The 17,128-nt window shown below is 42.5% G+C and overlaps 2 long non-coding RNA genes across 2 annotated transcripts in view; one reads left to right on the top strand and one right to left on the bottom strand.

The window, feature by feature from the left end:
- Positions 1 to 17,128, bottom strand: part of LOC146809920 (uncharacterized) — a 148,236-nt gene that overhangs the window by 118,613 nt on the left and 12,495 nt on the right. The window lies entirely within an intron of this gene.
- On the top strand, positions 13,889 to 15,910 carry LOC146809921 (uncharacterized). The gene is made up of 3 exons (XR_014965596.1): positions 13,889 to 14,052; positions 14,970 to 15,165; positions 15,798 to 15,910. It is a non-coding gene; the product is annotated as an uncharacterized LOC146809921 (long non-coding RNA).

The raw sequence follows: 17,128 nt of genomic DNA on the forward strand, positions 1-17,128 counted from the left end.
TTGATTCTTTTTCCTTGTTTTGCGTGTAAGGCTAAACGCGCTCAGAAAACGTCATTTTTTTTGCATTCATAATAGTTTTCGGGAGAATGCGTGGGGAAGCAGCTAAATATGAATTTGTGTTTTGTTATTCTTACAGCCATCCAGGAAACGGCGATACATAGCCGTTAAAAACATAATTAAATGCACCCTTATACAGAGAGCGCAGCTGAACCGAGTACGAGTAAAAAATTTCATTAGCAAATGAAAATCAGCTGCACCCTAAGAGGCGCTGACAGCACAGCCTGCGAGCGAGGGACTTCCAGGCACTTGGCTCCTTCTGAGCTGGCAGAAAAACCATGTTCTCACACACCTCACGAACTACCCTTTCTATAGTGCTTAAACTTAAAATGTCCATAAGACAGCTCAGTTGGTTCAAACGAACAGCTGCTGTACACTCACCAAATTCAAGTGGAGGTGAACCTCAAATATTCTCGCACCGTGTGTCAAAGTAGATGTAATCCTTCCAAGTTGTGTACACACTGTGCAATATGACACCTGGTTTATTTTCCGCTTTCCTCGGTGTTGTCACCCTCCACCACCACTCGCCCCTCGCTCCTTGTTCTGCATTGGTAATGATTTTCGGGAGGATGAGTGGGTATGCAGCGTGCGAATCGCTGGCTTTAGCAATGCTTGATTATTTTTCCTTGTTTTGCTTGTAGGGCTAAACGCGCTCAGAAAACGGCATGTTTTTTTGCGTTTGTAATAGTTTTCGGGAGAATGTGTGGGGAAGCAGCTATATATGAATTTGTGTGTTGAGTTATTCTTACAGCTATCCAGGAAACAGCTTTACATATCCGTTAAAAACATCATTAAATGCACCCTTATTCAGAGAGCGCAGCTGAAACGAGTACGAGTAAAAAAAAAAATTATTAGCACATGTAAATCCGCTGCACCCTACGAGGCACTGACAGCACAACCTGCGAGCAAGGGACTTCCAGGCACTAGGCTCCTTCTGAGGTGGCAGAAAAACCATGTTCTCACGCGCCTCACGAACTACCCTTTCTATAGCACTTAAACTAAAAATGTCCATAAGACAGCTCAGTTGGTTCAAACGAACATCTGCTGTACACTCACCAAATTCAAGTGGAGGTGAACTTCAAATATTCATGCACCGTGGGTCAAAGTAGATGTAAACCTGCCAAGTTGTATACACACTGTGCAATATGACACCTGGTTTATTTGCCATTAATTTATCACACACGTTTAAAGGCACATTCCTGTTTCAAAGGTGGAGCGTGTAGCAGTCTAATGTCCGCAACATAAATTTATGGAAGCTTCCAGAACAATCAGCACCCTATTGACTCATAATTAAATGCACCCATATACAGAGAGCGCAGCTGAAACGAGTACGTTTAAAAAATGTCATTAGCACATGTAAATAAGCTGCACTCTTAAGAGGCTCTGCCATGCTACTGAATTGGACAAATAAATCAAATAACAATAATTTGTAATAAAAAGGCCAGACTCGAGACATGGAATCCAGATAACAAAACCCTCTGGTGAGATCATAGACATCAGCAGCGATAAACAAAGGCTCTTCCACACATTAAACAAACTAAAGACACACCTATTCTTTTTAAAGCTCCCAAGCTTTCCAGAACTGCCTAATAATTGTTATCAAGTGTGTAACAAAGAAGAGTGCTGGCAACATAATTCTGCAGCGCCATATTTACAACACACCGCATGCTGATGACATAATTTAAAAGGCTGCTATTTTTACACAAGCCAAATCTGAATTGCACAGTATTGTTACTTTTTCAGAAATTACATGTATTGTGCCAAAATCACTCGATTTTTCTTCAGCATATTGTGTCAACCTGTTTTCATTTGGGGCTAGGATTTCATAGCATACGTTAAGTGACTTTAATTGATCCGGCTCTATGTGTAATTCCAGGGTGTTTTTCACTGTTCTGCCCCTCTCACATCCACTTTGCATGAAATATTAGGGCGTTGGCGCTATGTGCACAAAGCCACGCAAGCCCTGAAACCTATGGTTTTTTTTTAGTGAATTTCAAAGGTTTTTTAAAAGCTAATTCCTAACTATAACGTCTGTAAAACCTATGTTTTTTTCAGTGAATTTTGAAGGTTTTTTTAAATGTTAATTTTATATTTTAATATTTATAAAACCTATATTTTTTCTTTTTTTTTGTAATATTTTGGACCTCTATTATCCTTTTTTTTTATTTTAAAAATGATGTAATGTCTTTTTTTTCGGTTGAGAAATCTGGAGTCCCGTGCCGGTAGTGTACCAAGCTCCATCAGCACGCGAATCCTATCCGCCATATTGCTAAACTCGTAAACGATGCGCATTTCGTATCCGACGGGTTCGTGGCACCGCATCCCGCCTAACATCATATACGTATAAGGACGCGCCAGCTGCTAGTTTGGTATGCGACGGGTGCGCGGTACCAAGCCACGTGTTACGTCAAATACGTATGGGGTTGCGCCGGCTGTGCATTCCGTATGCAACGAGTGCACGCTGCCAGGCCCTGTGTTATGTCATAGACGTATGGTGTCGCTCCAGGTACGCCATTCCCTCATTTTTAGGTTTCGCCTAGGCAACGCATGCGCTGTCTCGGCGAGAGATGCTGTATAAGGTATTGTGGGGGAAGCTCCGCCCACTTTCTGCCCATGCTTTTGATTGGATCAAATCTGAAATGCTGCATTCTCATTGGTTGCCGGCATATTAGTCCCGCCTCCTTACTGCCATGACGTTATTTTTATCCTTCCATGGCTATCAGCCTCTTTACTTCAGCAATTCTTTTGTTCCCCTGCCTCCCACTGTTCCCTCCCAAAATCCGTGACTTCTCTGATCACCACCAGCCTCCCACCCACTCCCGTTCCTGCCTTCTTCGGTGCCCGCATTTTTGTTTACAATGCAGTAGGACTCACGTAAATACGAGTCCTATTGCATTTGTAAATGCTTTTTTTTCATATGATTGGCTGCCTGCATTCGCACTTATTCTTTTGCCTGACCTGTCCAGACTCTCGCATGCGCGTGATGCTTTACATCATGCGCATGCGTGCCACAAGTGTTACTCTGTAGTGCAGAGGCACGCAGTGACTCGAACCACACTCGGCTGGCTGGCTGCAGGATGTGTTTGCCTCACTTCTCTTCAGAGCGGGTGCCAAGGCCCTGTGAACGAGCACCTGTATAACCAGCCATCCTTTGACACCAGACACTCGGCCTGACTGTTCAAACAGAGGTTTAATGTCTCTCGCATGGGCGGAGGCCACTGGTGACGGATAAGAGATCTGAAAAGGTGCCTGGAGGGGTAAGTTTGGGGACAGCGGGGCCCGGCAATTGTGATAAGAGAGTTAAATAGGTCCAGTGAAAGGGGTCACCTCTTCAAACAAGTGTTAACTGCCATCTCTTATTGGGTCTTCAGTTAAAGGACAGACCCCCACCTCTGAACAGAATAAGAAAGTTAACAGCCCCCTTATATTTACTTATGTAGCATCGACTCCACCCAGCGGGGCTTAATAGCGCAGTACGACGCACTGTTAAAGACGGCCGGTCAACCATTTATTGACTGCTGTAAACACGCTCCTAATGCAGTTGAAATCAGTTTTGCCTTTCTTTTAAGAAATACGTCCTAAACGCTGACAGTGTGCACTTTTTTTTATGTCTCAAAACTATATCTAAATAACTTTAAAGTGTATATGAGAGCAACCGCTAATCTAAAATATTTTAAATATATATTTCTAACTGTAATAAACTTATATTATGGTAAATATATTTTCTCAAAATCGCGTCGGGTGTGGTCTCCTTGCGCGCTGGGTGCGCGATTGCCATGTGATGATGATGCGTATGCGTGGTGCCGACAGAGCGCACTGGAGCAATGTCTATTGCCTACAGGACTGCGTCATCTACAATTGCGACTCGATCTGAATTGTGAACACTGCTGTCTGCAAATTGAAGGCAGTAGTCAGCACAGACATCCATGAATACTTTTTCTCACTTCCTCTTCACAAAATACAACATAAATTACAAAAAACTCTGCAATAAATAAATCAAAACAATTCGAATTGCGATCTCTGATTTCCACTGTGTAGACTGTTATTCAATGTTCTTTTCCACTACCAAGAAGAATTTGGTCATTGTAGTAAACTTATAACTCATCTAAAAAAAGTTCTTCAAGCAAGTATACTAAAAAGATATTGTGTATATTTCAATAGACGTTGTAGTTAGTTGTCTACTGGATTCTGTAATTAAACAATTACCACTCGGTCTGAATTGTGAGCCCTGTTGACCGCAGTGTAGGCCAGAGGCAGTGGTCATTAACGCCTCACAGCTACGTGCCGTTGGATTCGGAAGCACGGAGTTGATTGCACCTGATCGGAGGGGGTACACAGAAATCATCACAGACTTTAACTTCTGACATCCTCAATCATAGAATCAAGACCCTGTTTCACTGTTCAGACCTGTTGTACCACGGTGTACTCCAGCGACTGCAATCAGTCAAGCCCAATAATCATGTGCAGCAGTTGGATACGGAAGCACAGAGTGTGATGCACCTCAACGGAGGGAGCTGTGTGAAAACCAAGCAGTAGGTAATATCGGACATCGTCCATTCTGGGATCAAGACACCGTTCCACTGTTGGGACCTAGAGTTGGTTGCACCTGTTCGAAGGGAGTACCTTCATCTCCACTCTCAGATGCAGTTCTAACATCGTCCATTGTGGGATCTAGACATCGTTCCACTGTTGGGACCTAGAGTCGGTTGCACCTGGTCGAAGGGAGTACCTTCATCTCCACTCTCAGATGCAGTTCTAACATCATCCATTGTGGGATCAAGACACCGTTCCACTGTTGGTACCTGTTGGACTACTGTGTTAGTAGTGTACATAGCACTCCACGGTGCTGGGCCTCAGGCTGGGCGCTGTGTGCCTGTGTTGCGGTAGCCAGCACTGATCTCAGGAGCCTTCCGAGCTCGCAGACCTCGGCCCAGGAGCTTCCGCCGGCACGTGGTGAGCCCTCTTTCACATACGGCGGTGTCGAAAGGTGAACTGTGGGGCATATGTGCATTTCAGCGGCCATGATGGTTTCTCGGTACCAGCAGGTTGACAGCATCACTCACGCACCCACCTTCGCTCACGGCGTCAGCCTCGTGGCGGTGTAAGCTGCGTAGACCTGTCAGACACATTCGCCATTCCGGAAGAGAATAACACCCAGAGAAACATGCCTTTTATTCATACCCCTATGCCAGCCTTGCGTACGCTGAGCCAGTCCACTACGCTAAAGATTTGGGGGGGAGGGGGCACGTACGCACTATGTTTTCGTAATCTTCCCTACTGACTGTACTATCATGGTTGCGTCCACTGTCCACTTTACTCAATAGACCATCAGTGTATGATGTTGACATGTACATGTCTGTCCTCTGCATATTCAAGTCTGTCCGGCACATCCCCTCAACACTTTGCATTGAATACTTTTATAATCGAGAATCACTTGCCACCTTCGCACATGCTTTGCTCCCATCTCTCCCCGCATTCTGCATTGTGTGGCAGAGGTACCATGCCATGTTTGGTTTGTGTACATGGCTAGCCACAGTTCCCACAGTACGTAGTGTTGTTGTGTCTGTAGGTGTACATGTTGTTTGTCATGTTTTATGTGATTATATAAGGTAGCGTGTTTATTCACAAGCAGTGGTTTCTCTCATTTACTCATCGTTGTCTTAAAGAGGATACAGAAGTTTTTCTCACAGGTGAAAAGTGCGACCACAATGGCAGTCATTCATTACTATGCAAGAATGTCCAACTGCACAACGCTTCTAATCTTACTGCCCCAAATCTTGCGTGCTTTCTCAAAAGCACGCCAACTCCCACAATCAGACCAACATTCACACAGCTTTCAACCGGCAGTTATCTGCTTCTTAATAACATGGACTGCTACGGAATGTGAGCTGGCATACCGTATATCCTTACTGTTTCAAGTCGAGTAACTTCCTGTGGCAATCTCTATTCCCACCCACACAAAGTAACTTCCAAAGTTCAACTTGGCCTTCAATACCTACTTTGAAAACAGATTTCATTAAACTGAGCAAACTGAAAGCGCTTTTGTTTCAAACAGAAGTGTCCCTCACTTCTGCAAAATAAATTTATCGTCTGCAGATAGCACGAACTTCAAGTAAAATACAGTCCTTTTTAAATACGAACTTCCCATTACACTTTGTGAATTGTTACACAATTTTCAACACATCTGACACTCAAGCTCTGGCACACTTTTTTAACACTGTCTCCTCCGGCCTTGTCACAGGTATTCAAACTGTTTTTGGTATAATACCAGACTTCATTCATTTGATCATCTCTGGAATAAGAGGATCAGTGCCCATAATTCTCGCCCTGTTTGTGGCCATCCTACTACTATTTTTGCTTGAAAAAATTGCTGCGCTCCTTGTGGTAACAAGCATGTCTGACAGAATACACCTCTTTTACAAATTTTCGGCTGCCGGCCTCTATCTATTATCGGAGCCAGCTGCAACATGACATTTATTTTCACATATGCAATCTGCGTCCAACCATCTTTTTATTGCAAAACTTGTCCATTCGACTGACGAATGGATCTATGCCTTGCCAACATCCCAACAATCGCTCCCGATATCCAGCAGGTAATGGAGTATCTTGAAAACCATGAACTTGATTGTTCGGGCAGTGGAGCAATGGCGGATGCAATGCAAAAAGTACCCTGGCGGAATGGGATTTCTGCGCAGCCGCGAAAGATCTCCTGAAACGTGTGACCTTTGACAACATCGCAGATTGTCTGCCAATTCAAATTGCCACTCCAACATTCGAGGAGCATTACTGTCCCTTCGAGGATATGAATTGGATCGCTTCGCTTTTCTCACACGATGGCAACAATCGCCTCTTGGAACATTACGCATCTCAAGCCGCTGAAGAACTTCCGGACTGCAATCTCCAAGACTTGTAAGAAATTCACGTTATTATTGGATTGATTTTTTCCAACTTTTTTGACTTTTTCCTATAAATATTTTTAATACACTTCAATTGAATTATTTTCATATAATAACTATCTAAGTATGCTCTGGCATTTGATCTCTGTTTTCATTATTGCCCCTTACGCCTCCAGCCTAACCAGGGATGGGTGGTGTATGGCCTATGCAAATACTCTATTTACTTGCTAAATTAGCCTAAACCGACATCCTTTTAGAAACCATGTCTATTCTTTGTGCACACGTCTCTCTGCCTGCCTGTTATCCACGAAGCCCTTTCACACAAATTAGCTCATCCTCAGCCTCTGCTCACGAGCTGGCGATCAAGATCAAAAAACACGACATTGTTTAGGAAATGGTTGGCACAGCGTGGTAATCATATCCTACCTTTATTTTCATTATAGAATTTAGTCATTCATGTCTAATAGCTATTGTTTATGTCACATGGAACTGTAACATGTAATGTCGAATTCACTGATGCAGGAGCTTAGGTTTGAATACAGCTGAAGCGGTTGGAGTTTGCCTCAGCTCGATTCCTTAGCTCTTGCACAAGAATGTTTTTTTGAAAGTGCTGAAGACAATAATGTATGGTGTGAACAGAAGGGTACCGAATGTGCTTCTGAGAAGCGCAATGTTTATGTTCCTCCTCAAAGTTCCGATGTGGGTGGAACTATTACCAATTCTGACACGCACCAGATTGAATCTACTGTAGAAGAGATTGCTGACTGTTCTGCTGTTGATAATTTTGTGTTACAAGAAAGGAGTACCAGGGTACCTAAGAAGTTTGATGATTACATTTTGCAATATTTTTTTTTCTTAAAGGATACATGTGGTAATCGTCTTCTACCTTTATTTTCATTATAGAATTTAGAGTCATTTACGTCTAATAGGAATTGTTTATGTCACATGGAACTGTAACATGTAATGTGGAATTCACTGATGCAGGAGCTTAGGTTTGAATACAGCAGAAGCAGTTGGAGTTTGCCTCAGCTGGATGCCTTAGCTCTTGTACCAGTGGGTCCATTTATAGCACTTAAATAAAGTCACTTTTTATATAACTTGCAGACTCCATCGCTTTATTACACACAGCCACTTTCTTAGACACACCTGATTTCACCATTTGTCTTCTGTGGCATTGCAACATTCTTCATTATATTCTTCACGATTATTTATTTATCCCTGCTTGCTAAAACACTGCATTCAAGTCTTCAGACCAGTAGGGGTGAGTAGTTTGCGTCCCACTCCCTGTATAGTATAAACACATACTAACACTACTTACCAGGTATGCTACAGCGGCCAGAGTCCTACAGCGCCCACAGCACATCACTTTACAGCAATCAACTCACGGCTTAGGCTCACGGTTTGATCCCTGGGTCTTCAGACTGATAGGAGTGAGTAGTTTGTGTCCCATTCCCGCTATAGTCTAAACGCATACTAACACCCCTTGCACAGCTATGTTACAGCGGCCAGTATGCTACAGCGCCCAGAGCACATCAGTTTACAGCAATCAGCTCACGGTTTAGGCGCACGGTTTCATCCCCGAGTGTACTGGCACCTCACCTCCACACCATCTCAATCTGGGCAAAACAGCACTTTCACACCGGAAGGGGTGAATACTTCACTTCACACTCCTTGTATAGCACACCCTAACCACCCCACAGAGCTCACAGCGCTCCTACCCTCCTCTTTCCTACTTTTTTTGCCCTTTTTCCCCCTACTCGCTTCAACGGAATCACAAAATGGCTGCCAACACTTCCTAGTTGCAACCGTTCGCAGCCAATAACCAGCAAGCTCGTGCTCGTAACGCCTCAGCCAATCAGATGGCAGAATTCCCAAATATCGATATCTGTAAATTTCGACATTTCTCAAAAACTACTGAATGGATTTACACCAAATAAACAAAAGCATGCTTTCTAGACCAAGACCCTTCTCCCTGCCAAATTTGGGGTAATTCTGTTCACCCGTTCGACCTGTAGCCTTGTCTAAAGTTTCCTATGGAAAGTGCATGTAGAAAACACGGTTTGGGACCCCCCTTTTTTCTCGGCCCCCCCTTGACAAACCAACCCCAAACTTTCAACATAGGAGCAGATATGAACAAAGAATTAATTTGGAAAATTTCATGAAGGTTCATCAAACGACACCAAAGTTATAAGCATAATAACAAGCATAAAAACAATGCTCTTCCTATGGAAACTTGGTCCTAACTATAACTACCTACTGGCGACTGCCAGTAGGTAATATATATACATATTATATATATATATATATATATATATATATATATATATATATATATATATATATATATATATATATATATATATATATATATATATATATATATATATATATATATATATATATGTTTATCCAATGTGACCCATTTGCTTGGCGCGCTCTCTAGCTGGTGCTCTACGTGGGGGTCGGATCCAGACCCAATTTAATAAACAGAGCAAGGAACGTGGCACTCTGGAACTCGTTATAAGCATAAGTTTTATTCTTTTCGCAACCTCCACAAACCAACGCGTTTCAGCCCTTGGCTTTTTTCACGGTTAGTGAGTCCTTTGTCTCTTTCACTCATTTATACCCACTTTTGCCATAATGATGCATTGTGGGATTCGTAGTGTATAATCAACAATTTACAAAAAATATAAATCATAATCAATCAAATTTTCTTAAGAGCAGTTATGTTAGGCTTTGGATTACATTATCCTCCTGATATTGTAAGTGTCAACAGATTTTACCTTATGTTACATATTTGATAAAATAATGAATTTATGTTGTACATAAAATTGAATTCAATTTGTAATATTTTTACGCTTTTCAGTGACTTTGGTATAGTACCAGTTTTGAGACCACTTTCTATTACGTTATGACCTAGGGGCATATGTATCAACATCTCCATATGCGATTCTCAAATAGCGATTTTTTGAGAATCGCTATTTGAGAATTGCAAGACGGGATGTATCTAAAAATACACACAAATTTTGCGATTTCTTAAAATTCCTTCATTGCGATTAGCAAATTGCGAAATCGCAATTAAGGAATCCCTTCCCATTCATTCCTATGGGCCAGGAGGCCCATAGCAATGAATGGGAAGTTTTTCTCAATTTGCGAATCGCTATTTGCTAATCGCAAATTGAGATTATTTTCTAAGGTGCAAGGGTGTCATGATGACACCCTGATGCACCCCTGAAATCAGCATGTGTGCGCATATGGCGCACATACATGCCCTAAGGCCATGTATGTGATGTATGTGCGCCACATGGCACTTTGAAAAATGCCAAAAAGTGCATTTTTCAAAGAAATCGCAAATTACCACCAACTTGAAGTTGGTGGTAATTTGCGATTTCTTATGGAGAAATCGCACAACTTGGGTGCGTGTTACATAGCATTTAAGGAATCACAATTTGCAATTTCTTAAATGCTTACGCAAACTTAAGAAATCGCAAAATTAGCGATTCCTTAAGAATGCGCTGCTGAAATGCGTCATACATCTCATTTTGCGATTTTGTATTCGCAAACGCTGTTTTTTTGCGATTCGCAGCGTTTGCGAATACAAAATCGTTTGATACATATGCCCCCTAGTTCTTATATATTGTCAGCCAGTTGGCTTTTCAGTTCAGGACAACATTTGAAATTGTCTATTCTATTCCTAGAGATGTACAAAGAGTTCCTCATCATTATTGATGCCTTTCGGGGCCTTTTTTCTGAGTCTTATTATATATCTGGACTCCATTTGTCGCAATGATCTTATTCGGTCTCCTCCTCTTTCTCGTGCCGGTGTCATGTAAATGCCATAGTAGCACATCTTTTGCCAATCTCCATCAATTCTGGCATTTCTGCATGTGTTTCGCAGTGGTATATGTGGTGTCTCTGTTCTTCACAGCACGTGTGTGTTCCAGTATTTGTTTCTTTCACATGCACGTCGTGCTACCAATGTACTTCATACCGCAATCGCACTCTATCACATAGATTACGAAGCGGGAAGTACATAAAATGTTCTGATCAATGTTCGTGACACTTCCATCAGGTTCATCAAAGGCTTTCATATTTTTCCCGATTTTACATGCTTTGCATGCGTTACATTTCCTGAATCCTTTGGTTTGATTTACTAGCCAGTTGCTTTTAGGCTTCTCTTGAAAATCACTTGTTGTTATCATATCTTGCAAGGACTTAGTTTTCCTATCTGTGACTGCAAGTTTTTGGCCTAAGATTTTTCCAATGTCTCCATCCCCAGAGATGAGATGCCAGTACTTTCGTATTTTACTCAATATTACACCACTTTCTTTGCTATAGGTGGTTATAAATCTCGGTGCTTGTTGTTTTCTATTTTCCTGTCCCACAGTCTTTGGAATCAAGATTTCTGTCCTTGATTTTTGATCAACTTTTTCTTTACATTTTCTCAAAGTTCTTTCATTATATCCACGTGTTCTTAATCTGGCCATGGTTTCTGATATTTCCTTTTTAGCATCTTCCTTTTTAGAACAATTTTGTTTCATTCGTATGAATTCACCGTATGGGATACTGTTTTTCAAGGGTGGGTGGGTGTATGAGTCTGTGCATAGAGTGGGTGATTCAGTGGTTGTATGGATTAAAAAGTGCATCTGGAAAGGGCTGTATGGGTGAGTTAGTGTGTCTATGGGTGTGTTGGTGAGTGAATAAATGTCTCAGTGGCATATCTGTGACTAACTACATATGTTTTAAGCCACTATATGTGAGTGTTGGAGTATATAAATGAGTATACGTGAGACTAAGTTATTTCAAGAGTGGGTGTATAAATAAGTGTCTGCTTCTATCAGTGATTGTATAAGACAGTAAATATGTGGTAGTTTCTGTATAAATAAGTGATGTGGTATGTCTAAAAATAACGAAGTTGGTGTGTATAACTGTATACCTGATTAAATGGGTATGTGATTCATTCTTTGCATTACTGACTAGGCGTGTGAGTAACTCTATGGATGAGTGGCAGCGTGTGACTGCATGTATAGATGTATGATTGCATATTATAGTCCTCTATTGATGAGTAACTACATGTATAGGTGACTGGATGTGTGTGTGTAGACCTAGCAAATAGTGAGTGCTATGTAGTATATGGCATTCTTCTATGTATGGTTTCAAAAATAGTAGTCAGCATTTTAGACTGGGTGTATCAAAGTTTATATTAGAGCATCAGTATGTGCATCAGATTGTCACGTGGATGATGTCATGAGTGATGTCATCAGTGATGTCATTTGAGATGTCATCAGTGATATCATCAGTGATGTCTCTGACCATGTCATGAGTGATGTAATATGTGACATCATCACCAGTGCATTGCAGGCGCGCGAGTTATAGTTAGCTCAACTAACTATAACAAGCGATTTTCTCTGGTTTTATATGAGTCAAATGTCCAACTAACTATAACGTCCCTGAAACCTATGTTTTTTTTAGTGAATTTCTAAGGGTTTTTAAATGCTAATTCGTAACTATAACGTCTGTAAAACCTATGTTTTTTTCTGTGAATTTCGAAGGTATTTTAAATGTTAATTTCATATTTTAATGTTTATAAAACCTATATTTTTTCTATTATATTTTTAAATATTTTGGAACTCTATTATACTTCTTGTTTTTAACTTTAAAAATCATGTAATGTTTTTATATCTTCCCCCAAAAATATGTATATTTTTTGGGGGGGGAGAAAACTGCACTCCCATACCTGTAGCGTACCAAGCTCAATCACCACACAAATCCTATCTGCCATATTACTAAACTCGTAAATGATGCGCACTTCGTATCCGACGAGTTTGTGGCACCGCGTCCCGCGTAACATCATATACGCATGCAGTCACCCCAGGTACTACTTTGGTATCCGACGGCTACGCAGTACCAAGTCACGCGTTACATCATGTATGTATGGGGAAACACCTGCTGCGTGTTGCGTAATCGACGAGTACACGCTGCCAGGCCCTGTGTTACGTCACAGACATATAGTATCGCACCGGGTACACCATTCCCTTTTTTTTTGTCTCAAAAGTATATCTAAATAACTTTAAACAGTATATGAGAGCAAGCGATAATCTAAAATATTTTAAACATTTATATATTTCTAACTGTAATAAACTTCTATTATGATAAATATATTTTGTCAAAATCGCGTCGGGTGAGGCCTCCTTGCGCGCTCGGTGCGCAATTGCCATGTGACCTTAAAAAAAAGCATTTGATTGGTTCATAACATTTCCCATTGTAACAGTTGTACGACCCCACCCATTTTACTCATTCTCTCTACAGCGTTTGATGAGAGACACCTCTTCTGCTTAGAAAGCTTTTTTGAAAAGTGTTTTCCTGTATACACATATCTTATACTACACACAACATGCAACGATCATCTTGATCAATATTCATGCTCTGTACATTAGCCTTCCACGTGTGATTGCCATGCATCTCAAGCATTCCATCAAAAAACAAATATGTGTTACACGATGCCCCTGGTGTGTGTGTCTGCACATTATTGTGCTGCCTTTCGGCCTGGGTATTGCTGGCTCTAAGGAGCATCATCAGCCACGGGCAGACTGCACATCCTAGATCACATACCATCTCATTAACGATAGTTCCCTCCCTCCCGACACATGCTACACTAATCTAAATTGCACACTCTGCGAGGTCAAAACTACAAAGGAAACACACATAAGTACACCTCCTGGCCAGGCAGGAACTGAACAACGCCCAAGTCCCCGGAATAATTATTCACACCCCTACGCTGGCCTGGCGTACGCAAGCCCAGCCCACTTTGCATACGTATAAATAAGATAACAACAACGCCACACGTCCCTTTTCTTCCACACTACCTCAAATGATTTGCCGCATCCACCTCGCATATCACAATGCGCAATAAAAAAAAAGAAATGGATCCATGAGGTGTACTCCATCCTGGCAATCAACATGGGCTCAAAATTGTGAGCCCTACTGCCCGTCGTCTACGAAAGGGATCCATGAGGTGTACACTCTCCTGCAATCAATACTCCATCTGAATTGTGAGCACTGCTGCCCGTAGTGTTTGCTCACACAACAATGACAGCAGGTAAGCAGAGCGGCCTGGGTGCGCAGGGCCTCCAATTGAGCCTGCTCCGGCGAGAGGGGTGGGGTGCTTCAGCCTAGCTGCGCAAGTCCAAACAAACAATATTGCCATGTGTTATCATGTGATCTTTGACCTCATTCAGTCACATCTCTGTCTCATTTTAAAGACCTGCTGTACTGTACTGTAGGCCTGAGCCAGCGGGCAGCGCTGCCCTACAGACACCTCTTCAGCGCGGGGCTGCGGGAGGGATGGGATGCATCAGCCAGACTGCGCAAGTGCGAATAAGCGATATTGCCATGTGTTATGATGTGATCTTTGACCTCATTCAGTCCCATCTCTGTCTCATTTTAAAGACCTGCTATACCAAAAGGTAGGCCTGAACCTACGGGCAGCACTGCCCTACAGACACCTGTTGAGGGCGGTTCTGCGGGAGGGGTGGGGTGCATCAACCTGAGTGCGCATGTGCGAAAAAGCGATGTTGCCGTGCATAATGATGTGATCTCTGACCTCATTCAGTCACATCGGTCTAATTTTAAGGACCTGCTGGACCGTACTGTAGGCGTGAGCCAGCGGGCAGCACTGCCCTACAGACACGTGGCGTTGGCTTTTAGGACACTGTAGTGAGCTCCTTACTAAGTGTACCTGCAAACAGGCTCCCGTCACTGCATTACATGCGCACATAATGCTTCTAGCATGCGCTCTGTTCCTTTGTATGTGAACGTTGGCATAACATATTATTATTTAACCTTGTGTATTCTCGTGCACTCCAACTCCTCTTTGAACCACGATTACCACTAACAGTTGGTAGATCGTACTTCAAAAACGAAGGATGCACTCAACTCCTATTTTCTATCAAGCTTGAAATTAACCTTCATTTACCTCTAGACTTTTCCACCATTAAATTATTTCTCCCTTTGCAGGTTACCCATTGATTGCCACAAGAAGGGCGGAGCGTAAGCTGACACCGCAATGATGCCCTGGCATTATGACACCTTCTGACACCTTCCATCATGGTATCAAGACACCGTCCCCGACCGGAGACCTGGTCTATCGTACAAACATACCACGGACTAGGAGCTTGCACCAACACGTCGTGGGACACACCAGTGGTGGCAGGTGAGCAGTGAAGCCTCGGTGTGCAAGACCTACAATTGAGCACAGTGCGTGGGAAGGGGTTGGCGTGCAGCACCCTGGCTGCACAGGTGCATGCAAGCGATTTTTTCCTGTAGCTAATAATGTAGGACTATATTATCAAACAACGGCGATAACATTATCACCACTTTAGCGACAGGAAACTGCCGCTAAAGCAACGATAAGGGGTTGATAATATGCCCATGTAAATTCCCATAGAAGCCCAGGTTCACACCAGAACCTGGGCTTCTAAGGGAATTCACAAGGGCATATTTTCAACCCCTTAGCGCCACTTTACTGCCGCTAAAGCGGCTATAATGTTATCGCCCTTAATCTCTGGCCTCATGTATTTAATTTTAAGGACTTGCTGAACCACACTCTTTCTCGCAGACCCCAGCGTCCTAGACAAATGGGTGACGGAGGGTAAACACTAAGGGCTGGGTGCAATAGGCCAACGCTCTGTCTCCTCCTCCCTCTCTTCTTTTGACTCTCCCTCTCCTTCTCCCTTCCACCCACTCCCCCTCCCTTCCATTCTCACCATGGTCCTTTCATTCGGACTACCTTTCTTTACCTCTTCCACATAGCACACATACTTATGTCTCATTTTTGTCTTGCAGGTTTCCTACTGTGCTTCCACTGGAGTCCAACCTACGTTTTTTTTTATTATACTGTTCTATTAAAGTTACATTTCTATTTATTTTTGTTTTAATAAAGGTTACTTATTTTTTCAAATAAATAACTGAGTGTATAGGTCTTCTTTTTCTGACGACACTGTCTTCATCTGTTTATAGGAGATTTTAAGGACAACATTATTTAATATTAGAGTGCACCTACCAAACATAATCTAACTGACTATTAGACAAAGGAAGCCTGGGTAACTGTACAACTGCAAGAGTTCTATGAGTTTATCACTTTATAACACCATAAGTACTGCCCGTGTGATTACAGAACAAATAAGGCACTGCCTAGGACCACCGAGGCTTCAGGGACTGCCGAGGCCCAGCCTGCATATTTAAATAAAGACCCGAAGTGTGGCGATGCCCAGACTTCAGTCGGCCTCGAACCCCCCGAACAATTAGTAAACAATACCCGGGAAGGTAGCGCTCCCCTAGGCTGCAAAACGTCTTTGTGCCCTTCCGTGCCTAATTTACATGTGACATTAAGATCCCCAGTCCTACAGAGACCCCGCAATATAATAATTGGATTGGCCACGGAACATTACCCACCCACCAGGGGTCATTTAAAATAACGGGTGAGACCCTGCTTTTCTTGTTGTTCTTTTCTCTCCATTTTTACCATCCGCATCCCCTCTATTACAGCGATACGAGGGTTTCCTCCTCTCGCTTCAAGTAGTCGAACAAGTATTTGCTATCACAGGGTGGAAGCCATGCACTACCCTCTAATAGCAAACACAAATGTCCAGCGAATGCACACCCCGGGACATTGTATGAGCTGCGCCTGAGAGGTCGTCCTCCCTACTACCATGATGCATTTGTTAGTATAAAAGCATACTAACACTACTTACACACGTGTAGTACAGCGACCAGAATGTAGTGAAGAAGCAGAGAAAGCACAAATTCTAAAAATATAAATCCTACCTGAAGTCGGATGACAGTTCAATGAGCCGACGACCCTGGCATGAGTAGAAACAGCTACACGAACAAAAAGGGTCTTCAGCACAACGCAAGCAATTTTGAAATATTGCTGCCTTCTCCCACTCGTCGCCAAATTTATGTAGTCAAGAGGCAGACAGCAGTGAATCCAATAAGTAGATTTATTACAAGAAAACAAGACACCTGAAACAACCACCAACAGGAGCAGACAGCAAAGCAATCGTCTAATCCAGCACCGTGTATAAACTCCGCAAGGTTCCCCTCATGACAGCCCTACATTCTAACATTACATACTGAGGGCCATATTATCAAGGAATGGCGTTAAAATTATCACC

The sequence above is a fragment of the Triturus cristatus genome, chromosome 7, assembly GCF_964204655.1.
Source record: "Triturus cristatus chromosome 7, aTriCri1.1, whole genome shotgun sequence".
In the NCBI taxonomy this organism is placed as follows: Eukaryota; Metazoa; Chordata; class Amphibia; order Caudata; family Salamandridae; genus Triturus; species Triturus cristatus.